The sequence below is a fragment of the Neoarius graeffei genome, chromosome 18 (assembly GCF_027579695.1).
Source record: "Neoarius graeffei isolate fNeoGra1 chromosome 18, fNeoGra1.pri, whole genome shotgun sequence".
Taxonomy (NCBI): Eukaryota; Metazoa; Chordata; class Actinopteri; order Siluriformes; family Ariidae; genus Neoarius; species Neoarius graeffei.
This window is the reverse complement of record NC_083586.1, coordinates 25,896,730-25,911,611: the sequence shown is the minus strand read 5'-3', so window position 1 is coordinate 25,911,611 and position 14,882 is coordinate 25,896,730. Positions and strand designations below refer to the sequence as shown.

The following is a 14,882-nucleotide window of genomic DNA, read 5'->3' as shown; positions in this document are numbered from 1 at the left end:
ACAGCACCTCTGCCATATTACATGCAGAAATGTTATGCAGCAGGACTGCTTCCGGATATCGTGTTGAATAGCCCACTAGGACTAAAATAAAGCGATATCCCCATGCTGACCGATCTAATGGCCCAACGAGATCCATGCCAATTCTTTTGAAGAGGGTCTCGATTAGAGGGACAGGGTGCAAGGGTGCTTTTGGAGTGGCTGCTGGATTTACCAGTTGGCATTTGCGGCATGCCGCACACCACTGACGGACATCCCCGAGAATCCTTGGCCAATAGAACTGGACCATTATTCAGGCTAATGTATTATCCTAACTGGCCATTGGATTAAAGTGAGCCACATGGAATATGAGTTCCCTACGGCTCTTTGAGATTAATAACTGGGTTATTGGTTCATGGGTTTGAGTGTCCTGCGTCACTCGGTATAATCTATATTTAATAATTGCAAAGTATGGAAAGGAGGCTGTCGCATTTTATACTGCTCTCCCTGCGTGTTAGGTACTTCATGTACGTTATCACAGTTCAACAGTCAGCCAAACTCAGGTATACCACTACACTTGAGCCAGGTTCAGAGCGTCTTGCTCCCTTTATTCCTTTCTTAAATGGTGAAATACCATGAGTGAAACTGCAAATGGAAACAATACAAACCCTTAGTTTCTTTTACAGTATGTCACTAATAAACAATATAAAATTATGCTATTTTCTAGTAATGCACAAGAACTACGCGCCAAAGGTGAGCCCTTCATATTAACAGGCTAATACACTATCACCGCTAGCACACAACGTAGTTACACGCTTACATTAGCTCATAACATCAATTTGTGCATGACTTTCCAATCGGTAAACTTCAAACTTTATAATGCTTAACATTACATCACATATTCCTATTTACTCATATAAACTTCTACATTAATAAACTTACAGCCATTGCTTTCGTGAGCATGAGAAGAGAAGATTCATTGAGTGACCAACTTTCTTACTGCTGGCTGCTATGTGCCTCAAGTATAAACATTCATCCCCTTACCATTGCGCGTCAAAATAAAAGTCCAGTTCGCTGCAGAACTATAATCGAGTGTGTGTGTGTTTCTTATGCTGAATTCCTTACCATAAGTTTAAAAAAATACATTCATTAACTAATTTCAAGTACCACATCTTACATCAGGAAAATAACTCTGAGGGCAGAACACATTTGGCTGGAGAGTTTGACCATCGATTATGCTCACTTGGTCAAAGACATGATGCAGAGACTCATCTCGCGTTTGTTCTAACGGAAAATCCTTGAGGGCATCCCTGAGAGAGGGAGGAGGGGCGGGCTGCTCCCCACACCTCGTATTACCCTGACGCAGTCCTGACATGGATGGCTCTGAGATGGCTTCCCCAGTCAATGCCACACCGGAATCCTCCCATGATGTATTACCACAGGACCCACCCACTACTATGTGCTCCATTAGACCTTTAAACCCCAGCTAATCGGTCCCCAGAATCAGTGGGTGTGTGTGTTTTTGTTTGTTTGTTTTATTAGGATCCCCATGAACTGCAGCAAAACTGCAGCTATTCTTCCTGGGGTCCAACACATAGTATACAGTACATTACCACAGAAAATAAAATAAAAAAACAGACCAATAAAATAAAGGTACCATAATAGAAAAATAAAAATAAATTAAACCACAAAATATACTTTTGATTACTAATACCTTCAATACAATGCATATCCAGACATTCTACAACTAGCATCAAAGTATTCTCTATTTATTACTTACTAGTTGTTATTCCTTGCTGTATAATTTTATTCTATATTTTTAGTGTTCTATATTTATTTAATAATTCAATTAATAATTAAAATAAGTTTTATATGTATCCATTTAAGAGATGTTTCTTTACTAACAATTTGAAATCTTTTTTCCTAATTGTTTGCTCAAAGTGTTTGGGGAGTAAGTTCCATGCATACATGGCTCTGTACATCACTGTTCTTTTACTGTAGTTTGTTTTTATTTTTGGCAGTGAAAAGTTTCCTCTTGTCGCATGTCTCATAGTATAGTTATGATTGTCTGAACTATAATATAGTTTCCTGTGTAGAACTTGGGGGATTTGGGATGTGGATACATTTCTTACAAATATTAATAACGAGTAAAATAGTCTGTCTCTCACCATTAATCAGCTGAGATTTTTATGCATTTTAAATACATTTGTTCTGAAATCACAACCAAGGACAATGTGTGCTGCTCTGTTTTGCACTTTTTGAAGTTTATTAACCATGTCTGCTGTGGCGTTTGACCAGACCACTGGGCAATAGTCAAGATTTGACAAAATTAAAGCTTCTATTACCTGTTTAGTTGATTTTGGAGACAGACATGCCTTGCTGTTTAGAGCTGTGAACATTTTCTGTTTAGAAAGTAGATCGTTTACCAGCTCCAGCGAAAATTGCTTGTCCTCTTGTTTAGTTTCAGCCTTTTTTTGGCCCCATTGTCAGGAGCGAGGAGAGCAGTTGACACCCCCAGTCCGTTTGCTCAGCTGCTAGGCTGTGGAGAGCTGTTTGGCACAGTCCCGCTGGCAACGTGGTCCATCCTCTCTGCTGCCGGGCTGTGGGAAGCCACAGGCTCACTATCGTGAGTGACGCTCTCATCCGGAGGTGGCACTGGACCCACTCCACTGTCCCTTCCAGCAGCCACACGATGAACTGCTCCAGCAGCACCACATCGATGATTCCCTCAGCATCGTGGTCATTTGCCCTCAACCACTGCCTGCAGGCATCCCGGAGCTGTTGGCTGAACGCAAAGGGCTGGCCAACTTCCTCCAATGTCACCGTGCGGAAGCACTGATGGTGTTGTTCTGGGGAGCAGCAGACACGCTGCAGGATGGCTCGCTTCAAGTCAGTGTAATTGAGCTGACTGTTGTGGGGAGCTGTTGCGCGGTGAGCTGGGCTTCTCCAGACAGCAGCAGTAGTAGATGTGCCGCGCGTTGCTCGACCTGCCACCCCCATGCCTCAGCCACTTGCTCAAAGAATGCGAGGAATGCCTCGGGATCATCGTGCGGCCCCATCTTCATTAGCGTGACATGGGGTAGGTCCGCAGCAGTGGCGGTTGAGGACCCTGATGACACGAACAGGTTCAGGAACACCTGGTGATCTTCCTGCTGGGCTTCAAAGAAGCAAGGCTTCAAAGCGATGTTCTTGCTCCTTCCGGAGAACGATCAGCGCTTGGTGCTGGTGCTGCTGGGCAGCAGCGAGGGCATAAATGAAATCCTAAAGTGAGGAGGACTCCATGGGATGGTTCCCTTCAGTATCCTGGCTTTCAGCACCACTTTAGTAAGACTCTAGTGTGGGAATAGTGGGGGGACAGGACAGGCAGGGAATGGTGCCAACACAGGCTTTATTTTTGCTCTTTCCTTACTGCTTTTCAGTATTTACTTTCACTCATTTGCATGTGTACACACACAGTTGCTCTGGTCAGGAGAGCTCCCCCTCTTTGCTCTCTCCCTCCTTTTCTTTGCTCTGTCATCACTGCAGCAGACACACACAATATTAATTGACAACAGGTGTCATGACTTTGCCGCTCACCTTCCCTGACCCCACCCTCCATTCACAAACTGACACTTGACCACACCCCCGCTGTATATGAAAAACCCCATTTCCAGAACAGTTGGGATATTTTCCAAAATGTAATAAAAACAAAAATGTGATTTGTTAATTCACATGAACCTTTATTTAACTGACAAAAGTACAAAGAAAGGATTTTCAATAGTTTTACTGACTAACTTAATTGTATTTTGTGAATATAAACAAAGACTTTGATACCTACAATTCACTCAGAAAAAAAGTAGAGATAGAGACAAATAAAGACTGAAAAGTTTATAGGATATTCAAGTAGCACAGTTTTGGAAAAATCCACAATAGGCAGGTTAATTAGTAACAAGTGAGGGTATCATGATTGGGTATCAAAGGAGCATGCACTAAACACTCAGTGTCACGGAGTGAACCATGACCCTTACGAGCTATGCACCTAGCACGCAGTCAGTCATCTGCTGGCACTTTAACATCTAAGCTGACTTGCTGCTAGTATTGCTGGTATTATCCAAATTATATTGTTACTACTGTTTGCATTGTTTCATATTACTGGTCATTTTGTCATTTATCACTAATTGCCATAACTTTATTACTATTCACGGCAGAGCATTTTTTAAGGATTTTCCACTAGGAGACCAACTGGTCTGGGCAATACAATCACAGGCCCCAGAGTCCATGCGGCTGCACCACTGTGGCATATTCTGTGATGCAAATTGCCGCATTATGAATCCTTGTTTCAGCCAGCATAATATCAACATAGTTAATGCAGTGCCAAGTTTTCCTTGTTAAATGTATACTTACATGGTACTTGGTTAATTAATTGCAACTGATTGAACCAAATGATAAGACATAATTTGGTTTAAAATTTGGTCTCCCAGTGAAGCTGGTTTGGCATTGACTAGGAGACCAAATCTGGCCACTGGGAGACCATTTGGTCTCCCAGTAACTATGTTAAAAAATGCTCTGATTCGCGGCACGGTGGTGTAGTGGTTAGCGCTGTTGCCTCACAGCAAGAAGGTCCTGGGTTTGAGTCCAGTGGCTGGCGGGGGCCTTTCTGTGTGGAGTTTGCATGTTCTCCCCGTGTCTGCATGGGTTTCCTCCGGGTGCTCTGGTTTCCCCCACAGTCCAAAGACTTACAGGTTAGGCTCATTGGTGACTCTAAATTGACTGTAGGTGTGAGTGTGAATGGTTGTTTGTCTCTGTGTCAGCCCTGCGATGACTTGGCGACTTGTCCAGGGTGTACCCCACCTCTCACCTATAGTCAGCTGGGATAGGCTCCAGCTTGCCTGCGACCCTGTAGAACAGGATAAGCAGCTACAGATAATGGATGGATGGATTTATTACCATTCTAACAAATGTGTTGTGTAGGAATGCAGGGAAAGGCCTACTGGCATTTTAATCAACAGTTTGTATGTCATTTTTCATTCATAGCATTTCATTGAAATACATTCACCACTCATCTGCATTAACGCTGTCTAGTTTCCAAAAATACAATGATACATACTGGCTGTTAAAAACACTCATTTATTTGTTAAAACTTGGTAATCACCAACTCTGTAAACAGTTCATCACTTTCAATTCAGCATCCACTTCCTGGTTCCAGGGGGAAACTGAAGGACCATACTATTCACTGTAAATAGGGGGTTTTGGCAGGGAACTGAGGGAATGGTCCATTTTGGAAGGGGTGTTTTTGTAGTTTTTGTCAGAGTGGGGTTTTTAATTGTACAGAAATGTTTTGGGGGCGGCACGGTGGTGTAGTGGTTAGCGCTGTCGCCTCACAGCAAGAAGGTCCTGGGTTCGAGCCCCGGGGCCGGCGAGGGCCTTTCTGTGTGGAGTTTGCATGTTCTCCCCGTGTCCGCATGGGTTTCCTCCGGGTGCTCCGGTTTCCCCCACAGTCCAAAGACATGCAGGTTAGGTTAACTGGTGACTCTAAATTGACCGTAGGTGTGAATGTGAGTGTGAATGGTTGTCTGTGTCTATGTGTCGGCCCTGTGATGACCTGGCGACTTGTCCAGGGTGTACCCCGCCTTTCGCCCATAGTCAGCTGGGATAGGCTCCAGCTTGCCTGCGACCCTGTAGAAGGATAAAGCGGCTAGAGATAATGAGATGAGATGAGAAATGTTTTGGGTGAATGGAAATGGTTTTGCTTGTTTGTTTATTTTATGTTTTCTTATTTGATTCATTATTTTGGAAGGATTTTGTTCACATTAAGATAATTGATTATTTTGTGAATGGTTTAAGCCAGTGGGAGGGGCTACAGCTAGTTTTAGGCTGTGTGTTCTGACTGAACAAGGATAAACTGTTGTTTGTAAGGTGGTGGCAAGTTTATGCAGTGTCCTTTAGTGCCTGGCAACTTTATGCCTATTTATTTTGTGTTTTGTACAGTTTTGTTTTGCAATTTTTCTGACTTTTTTTTTTTTGTTATTGCACTGTATATATTTGCACCTTTTAAAAAAATTAGAAAAAGACATAATAAAAAAGGGTGTGTGGGTAGACTTTCTTGTTGAGGGTAGGGCTAGTGTCTAAGGTCCCTTATCCTGTTTTGTTGGGTCAGGACCTCCCTTTTGCCGCCAGAGCTAGTAGAAAAGATTGCTTGGTGTGGTATGGTTACCAGGGCCATGGCCAAAGACCAACAGCACCTGACAGACTTTGAAGAACTGCCTTATTGTGGGGAAGATGTTCCAGCTCAGCTCACTCAAACAAGGGATGAGAGGTGTGAAAGGCACAGGAGGATTATTGGGGAGATTTTAGAAGATACAGACATTCAGCCAGAGTCTGATGTTGGTCCCCCAACTTTGACTGAAACTAATACGATGAGTGACCTTGCTGAGGAACAGCATTCAGACACCACATTATGCCCATGTTTTAAGAAGGCATGTAAGGGTACAGTCTTTTCTCCTGCACTGGGAAAAGAAGTGTACTTGCTGCAGAATAGCCTTCTGTACAGACAGAGTGAGGAGGGTCTGCAGCTTGTGGTCCCACAGAAGTACAGGAAGGAAGTGCTTGAGCTTGGTCACACTGTACCATGGGCAGATCACTTGGCTTACATGAAGACTTTGCAGAGAATCAGTAAGCGATTTTATTGGCCAGGGTTTTACAAAGATGTGAAGTCCTGTCCTGAGTGTCAGCTGTCAGGTGGTAAAGGTTTTACTCATACCCCTTTGATTCCTTTACCTGTAGTTGATACTCAGTTTGCAAGAATTGGGGTGGACATAGTTGGACCCTTGGAGTGGAGTAGGTCAGGGAATAGGTTTACCTTGGTCATTTGCGACTATGCAACAAGATATCCTGAAGCCTTTCCTTTAAGAGAAGTCACAGCCAGACATTTAGCCACTGCCATGCTCCAGCTCTTCTCTAGAGTTGGTATACCCTGTGAGGTGCTTACAGACCAAGGCCCCAACTTTATGAGCAAGACCTTAAAGCAAGTTTATGATCTAGGAATAAAAAGAATCAGGACCACTCTATACCACCCACAGACAGACAGTTTCGTTGATCGATTTAACCAGACCCTGGTGAACATGCTCCGAAAGTTTGTGTCAGACACCGGAAATGACTGGGACCAGTGGTTACCTTACTTGTCAGGGCTCGAGATTAACTTTTAAACCCCTTATCCCCTATTTTGCGAGTATTACTTTTTTTTTAGGAAAACCATAGAATAATTGTGAATTGCAACATAACATGAAGATCACACATTGAGTTGAAGTTTGACTAAGTTTATTATTAAGTTTGGTTATTGGTTACTTTTTACTTGTAACGGACAATAACAATTTTATCCAAAATAATTTTCCTGCCTTAGTTGATTTATTTCTATGTCACATGCATGTAGCTGTTGTAAAGTTAAGTGTGTTTGTGTAGAACTCTCTCAGACTATAGGTTCATTACTCAATGTAGAAATCATAAAATAGAAATCTATAACAGTTTGTATGAAGAAAACAATAGGGTGCCAAGACATTTGAACAGTACTGTGTTTGAGGATATTTATAAATCCTTTTTTTTGTTATATCATCCACCTCTAGGTTAAAAAAAAAACCTGCACTGCAGCATGACAGACAGGATAGTGTTTGAGTTTAAAATTATCGTTTAGTGCAGGGGTGTCAAACCTGATCCATAAAGGGCCTTGTGGCTTCAGGTTTTCATTCCAGCCATGCAGCAGCACCCTGATTTGGCTTATTCAATCAACTGACACACCCACCCTTTAATCAAGGGTGGGTGTGGCTGCAAGTATTTGACTGTGTGAAGACAGTTCAGTTGATTGAATGAGCCAAGTCAGGTGTGCTGCTGCATGGCTGGAATGAAAACCTGCAGCCACAAGGCCCTTTATGGATCAGGTTTGACACCCCTGGTTTAGTGTGTCGGTTGTGGGTGTTTTATACAGATCTGGCAACCTGTAAATGAATCACTGCGGCCGGTCTGTCATGAGGCAGCGCAAGTTTTAAAAAAAAACCTAGAGGTGGATGATTATAACAAACAAACAAAAAACGATATATAAATATTTTGCACAAGACTGTGTTCCTCTGATAACAGAAACAAAGCTCCAGCTGTCTCTGCTCTTAATCTGTTCTGTTCTTTCAGGATTTATAGTGCATGTCACTCCTTGTTGAGTTTTTTATGCCAGAGTTGTTTGAAACCAATCTGGGTTTTCTGTCAGTAAACCTGCTGATATCGTCCACACTACAAACATGGACGCCTTGAACTACACTTCCCAGAACTCACAGCACCCTCTGTCTCCTGACTATTAACCACAACTGTCACTCATTAATCCCTCTGCCTATTTAAACCTCACTCTCACACCACTTCATTGTGAAGTATCGTTCTGCTATCCTCAGTTCATACCAAGCCTTGTTTCTTCTGACTGATTCTCAATTTTCTGACCTTTGCTTCCCTCTTTCACGTTTACTCTTTTGTCTTCTTTCATTTGCCCTGTTTGCTGCTTGCCTGACCATTGCTAGTCCCTCGACTCTGATTCTCGTCTCACATTTTGGTTTGTTCACTGTTTGCTCTACGCTCCTCTTCTGCGCATCTGTAAGCGCCTGCACTGTGACAGTGTCGAATAAGAAAGCTGCTTCGCCTGTAAGAAAATCAAAACACTTTCATGAAGGAGCTAACTTGAATGTGAGCAGAAAAAAAATAAAATGAGATTCTTAAGCAAATTCTTCCATACTCACTTCCGACTTTGTTTTTGTAAAATACATTTTAAATACAATTGTGAATTTCTCTGGAGTTTTCAGGCTGAGCTCCTGTCCTCGTATTCTTTAACCACTCATTTCCTCATTATTCTTGAAGCATTTGCTTCTATTTGTTAACATTTTTCTTGATAGTGGGGAAACAGTAATGCCTTTTATCTATTTCTTTGTTTGAACAAGCAAAAACAGCAGGAAAATTAACCATACTGAAGATGGATTAAGTCTTGCTTGCATGAAAGATGGTGCCTGTCTGACCCCAGCTGGAATGATCACATAATGCGTGATTGTCATGCACAAGGGGTCTATAATCAGTACGCATACCATACTACAACAGCGGGGGTATATAAAATAACTTGCAAAGCAGTAAATGAAACCAAGACGAAGAAAACAGCCAAGATATAATGTAATGAGGGACGCTTTCAGGAACTGAAATAAAAGATCAAAAAGCCTAATTTTTGTGGTGGTAGTTCGTAATATATGCTCATTCCAACTTGCCCAGTCGGGCATATCAGGGACATATCCCGCTTGCCCCGGGCAATCGGGCAGTCCTTAATGTCGAGCCCTGCTTGTTTGCATACAGGAAGGTTCCACAGGCCTCTCACCCTTTGAGCTCCTGTATGCACATCAGGTTCGAGGCCCACTGGACGTCCTGAAAGAGACTTGGAAAGGGGAGACCTTGGGAAGGACTAACATCATCTCCTATGTGCTGGAGATGAGGGAGAAGCTCTCTGCTACAGCAGCCATAGCCCAGGAGAACCTTCACGAGGTCCAAGAGAAGCAGAGGACCTGATATGACTATTTAGTCCATACATGTGTGCTCCAGCCTGGTGATTGGGTCCTGTTGCTGTTGCCCAGCTCCGACAACAAACTGCTGGTGAAAATACAAGGGTCCTACACAGTGTCCATGAACATGGGACCAGTGACGCATGAGATCTAAATGCCAGACCATCACAAAAAACACCAGGTGTTCCATGTTAACATGTTGAAGAGGTGGAATGAGAAGCCTGAGCCAGCAGTGTCAACATCTGCCTTACTGATCCAAGCAGTTGAGGAAGAACAGGAGTACAGTGAGCAGTACTTGCCTGGCTATGAGGAGACAAGCAAGCCAGACCTGAGCCATCTGCCAGAGGGATGACAGCGTGAGCTCCACAGCATCCTGCCTGATGACCTCTTCATAGAGCGGCCTGGAAGGACAGTGCTGGTGGAGCATCGCGTTATACTGAAAGACCAACAGCCCATCTGATAGCCATGCTACAGGGTATCAGAGTGCCTGTTACCAGTATTGAAGGAGGAGTTGGACATGATGCAGGAGCTGGGGGTGATTGACCCCTCTTACAGCGAATGGAGTAGCCCCGTCATTCTTATCCCGAAGAAAGATGGCAGCTTGAGAATCTGCCTGGACTTTAGGAAGGTCAACACCCAGGCAAAGTTTGACCCTTACTCTATGCCAAGGGTTGATGACTTGGTGGAGCACCTGGATAAGGCTAAGTTCCTCAGCACATTGGATTTATGTAAGTTATATTGGCAGGTGCCTCTGGCGGAGGACAGTAAAGAGGTGACCGCTTTTAGGATGCCATTTGGGTACTTCCAGTTCACCGTGCTACCATTTGGGTTGCATGGAGCACCTGCAACATTCCAAAGGCTAATGAGAAGAAACCTTTATTTGTCACATGCACATTCAAGCACAGTGAGATTCATCCTCAGCATTTAACCCATCTGAAGCAGTGAACACACACACACACACACACCGAGAGCAGTGGGCAGCCATACTACAGCACTCGGGGAGCAGTTAGGGGTTAGGTACCTTGTTCAAGGGCACTTCAGCCCAAGGCCACCCCATGTTAACCTAACTGCATGTCTTTGAACTGTGGGGGAAACTGGAGCACCCGGAAGAAACCCATGCAGACACAGGGAGAACATGCAAACTCTACACAGAAAGGCCCCCGTTGGCCGCTGGGCTCGAATCCAGAACCTTCTCACTGTGAGGTGACAGTGCTAACCGCTCCACCACTGTGCTGCCCAGAGTCCTCAGGGGGATGGAGGGCTTTGCTGTGGCCTGTCTGGATGATATTGTTATCTATGGCTCCAGGTGGGAGGAACATTTGCAACACTTGCAGCACATCCTCTCTTTGATTAAGGAGGCAGGCCTGACCATCCACCCAAACAAGTGCACCTTAGCTAAGAAAGAGACTGCATACCTTGGCTATGTGTTAGGCCAAGATGTAATCTGATCCCAAGTGGGGAACGTGGAGGCCATCATGTTTGCAGACCAGCCCACCACTAAGAAACAGGCGCGCTCCTTCTTAGGCTTAGTGGGTTGGTACAGGTGGTTTATTCCAAACTTTTCAGAGAAAGCTGCTCCATTGACTGAGCTGACTCGCAAAAGCCAGCCACATAAGGTTGAATGGACCGACGGGTGTGAGACAGCTTTTAAGACTTTGAAGGACTCTTTATGTCAAGAGCCTGTGCTTCTCAGCCTGGATTTTGAGAAGCCATTTACTGTTCAGACAGATGTCTCTGAAAGGGGTTTGGGGCAGTCCTGTTGCAAAATGACAATGGACAGCTACGACCAGTGGCTTACATTAGCCACAAACTCCTGCCACAGGAGTGCAATTACTCTACAGTGGAGAAAGGATGTTTAGCAATTAAGTGGGCTTTCGACTCTTTTAAATATTATTTGGTGGGAGACAGACCACAGAGCATTGTCCTGGTTGGGACGTATGAGAGACACTAATGCCAGGATCACAAGGTGGTTCCTGGCTATACAACCATTTGACTTTGAGATACTATATCACTCAGGAAGAATGAACTGTATAGCTGACTTCCTGTCTAGGATGCCACAGGGGGCATCCCCAGAAGTGGGGGAAATGTCATGGAGTGAACCATGAACCTTACGAGCTGCACACCTAGCACGCAGTCAGTCATCTACTGGCACTAACATCTAATCTGACTTGCTGCTAGTGTCGCTGATATTCTCCACAATATATTGTTACTACTGTTTGCATTTTTTTCATATTACTGGTTGTTTTGTCATTTGCAGGGGTGATAGCGTTCCGGCGCCGCGCCGGATTTCCGGCGTACCGTGGCTGGGGAAAAAAAAAAAATCTAGTTCGCCCATTGTCCTGTGTCATTCTGAGATGCGCAGATAGACAGTAAAGGGAATTCGGAATTCCCTTTACTGTCTATCTGCGCATCTCAGAATGACACAGGACAATGGGCGAACTAGATTTTTTTTTTTTTTTCCCAGCCACGGTACGCCGGAAATCCGGCGCGGCGCCGGAACGCTATCACCCCTGCATTTATCACTAATTGCCATAACTTAATTACCATTCTAACAACTGTGTTCTGTAGGAATGCGGGGAAACACCTACCGGCATTTTAATCAACAACAGTTTGTCATTCTTCATTAATAGCATTCCATGAAAACACGTTAACCACTCATCTGTATTAACTCTGTCTGGTTTCCACAAATACAATGATAAATACTGGCTATTAAAAACACTCTCATTTATTTGTTAAAACTTGGTAATCACCAACTCCATAAACAGTTCATCACTTTCAATTCAGCATCCACTTCCTGGTTCCAGGGGGAAACTGAAGGACCATACTATTCACTGTAAATAGGGGGTTTGGGCGGGGAACTGAGGGAATGGTCCATTTTGGAAGGGGTGTTTTTGTAGTTTTTGTCAGAGTGGGGTTTTTAATTGTACAGAAATGCTTTGGGTGAATGGAAATGGTTTTGCTTGTTTGTTTATTTTATATTTTCTTATTTGATTCATTGTTTTGGAAGGATTTTGTTCATATTAAGTTAATTGATTATTTTTGTGAATGGTTTAAGCCAGTGGGAGGGGCTACAGCTAGTTTTAGGCTGTATTAGGCTCCATGGCCTCAGTCTGTGTGTTCTGACTGAACATGGATGTACTGTTTGTAAGGTGGTGGCAAGTTTATGCAGGGTCCTTTAGTGCCTGGCAACTTTATGCCTATTTATTTTGTGTTTTGTACAGTTTTGTTTTGCCATTTTTCTGACATTTCTTTGTTATTGCACTGTATATATTTGCATGTTTTCAAAAAAAATTAGAAAAAGACAATACAAAAGAGCACTTTTTTATTGGAAAACAGTTTCTGCCTCTTCCACTGACTCCTCCACCAATCATCTTGCCACACTCAGTCTTTGTCAACAAGGATGGTTCATTGCTCATCCCTTTGCACCAAAATCCGTGAGGGAATCGTTAGTCAATTGGAAAAGAACATTTCGCAATGCAAGATTGCAGAGAATTTCGGTCTTTCAAAATCAACAGTCCATAATATCATGAAAAGATTCAGGGAATTTGGAGACATCTCAGTGCATAAAGGGCACGGTTGAAAATTGCTGTTGAATGTGCGTGACCTTCGAGCCCTCAGGCAGCACTGTCTGAGAAACCATAATGCCAATGTGACAAATATAGCCACATGGGCTCTGGAGTACTTTGGAAAACTATTGTCACTTGACACAGTCTGCCACTGCATCCAGAAATGCAACCTGAAACTGTATTATGCAAGGAGGAAGCCATTCATCAATTAGATGTAGAAACACTGCTAAATTCACTTTGCCCGACGTCATCTCAGATGGACTGAAAGCCAGTGGAAACGTCTACTGTGTTCAGATGAGTCCAACTTTCAGTTTGTTTTCAGGAAAACCTGATGTGAAGTTCTCTGTGCCAAAGGTGAACATGACCATCCAGTTTGTTATCAGAGAAAGGCGCAAAAGCCAGCATCTTTGATGGTATGGGGGTTCATCAATGCCACAGCATGGGTGAGTTGCATGTGTGTGAAGGTATCATTGACACAGAGGCATATATTGGGATTTTAGAGAGACATGTTGCCCTCAAGGCGACATCTCTTCCCAGGAAGTCCATGCTTAGTTTAGAAGGACAACGCTCAGCTTCATTGTGAATGGGCTACAACAGCATGGCTTCATAGACAGAGTGCATGCGCTTGACTGGCCTACTGCCAGTCCAGATGTCTCCGACTGAAAATGGATGGCGCATCATGATGAGGAGAATCAGACAACTGCAACCATGGACTGTTGAGCAGCTGAAGTCTTGTATCAAGCAAAAATAGACAAAATTCCCATTGAATAACTGCAACAATTAGTATCCTCAGTTCACATACAATTAAAAAGCGTTATGCAAAGGAAGGTGATGTCACCCAATGGTAATAATGCCTCTGTCCCAACTATTTGAGTGTGTTGGAGGCACTAGGTTTTAACCTTACATGACATTAAAACCACTGACAGGTGATGTGAATTACATTATTATTATTAGATCGACAAACTGCTAAAAGCATTCATGTTGACAACTTTCTGTTTTAGCCAGCATTAATTTTTTTCAGCAGTTTGCTCTACAGTAGCGCTTCTGTGGGACTGGGCCATATAGGCTAGCCTTCAACACTCATGACCCTATCGCTGGTTCAACAGTTGTCTTTCCTTGGACCACTTTTGGTAGGTACTAACCACTGCATACTGGGAACACCCCACAAGATGTGCCATTTTGGAAATGTTCGGACCCAGTCATCTAGCCATCACAATTTTGCCCCTGTCAAAGTTGCTCAGATCCTTACGCTTGCCCATTTTTCCTGCTTCCAACACATCAACTTTGAGAATCGACTGTTCTCTTGCTGCCTAATATATCCCACCCCTTGACAGGTGCCACTGTAACAACATAATGTAATTCACTTTACCGGTCAGTGTTTTTAATTTTATAGCTGATCGTGTGTGTATAAGAGAGAAAGCATGTTTAGGATGACTTACAACAGTTGAAAAATTTTTTTCTCTCCTGATTTCAATATTGCCACTTGGTTTAAAACATTTTATGCACTACAACTTTAGTATTAATGTTTACTTCTCCAGGTTCCTCAGCAGTACAAGCTAAACGGCTATCAGGAAGTTACTGTGTTTGATTCTAAAGCCATTTGTGCCCAGAACAAACACTGTAGGCTGTTGCGCACAGAAACACAGGTAATGCAGTTGCATTCAGTAATGACTTTTTTTTCTTTGCATACCCAAATTTTGTTTGTATTGTCAGTTTGTTGTTTGTGTTGTGCATTTTACAGAATGAATTGCTGCCCAGGGTGAAGTCTCCTGATCTGAACTCTAACAAGGAG

General features: G+C 43.4%; 1 pseudogene; it reads left to right on the top strand.

The window, feature by feature from the left end:
- The window catches only part of LOC132865749 (cilia- and flagella-associated protein 221-like), a 53,783-nt pseudogene that overhangs the window by 24,377 nt on the left and 14,524 nt on the right, over positions 1-14,882 (top strand).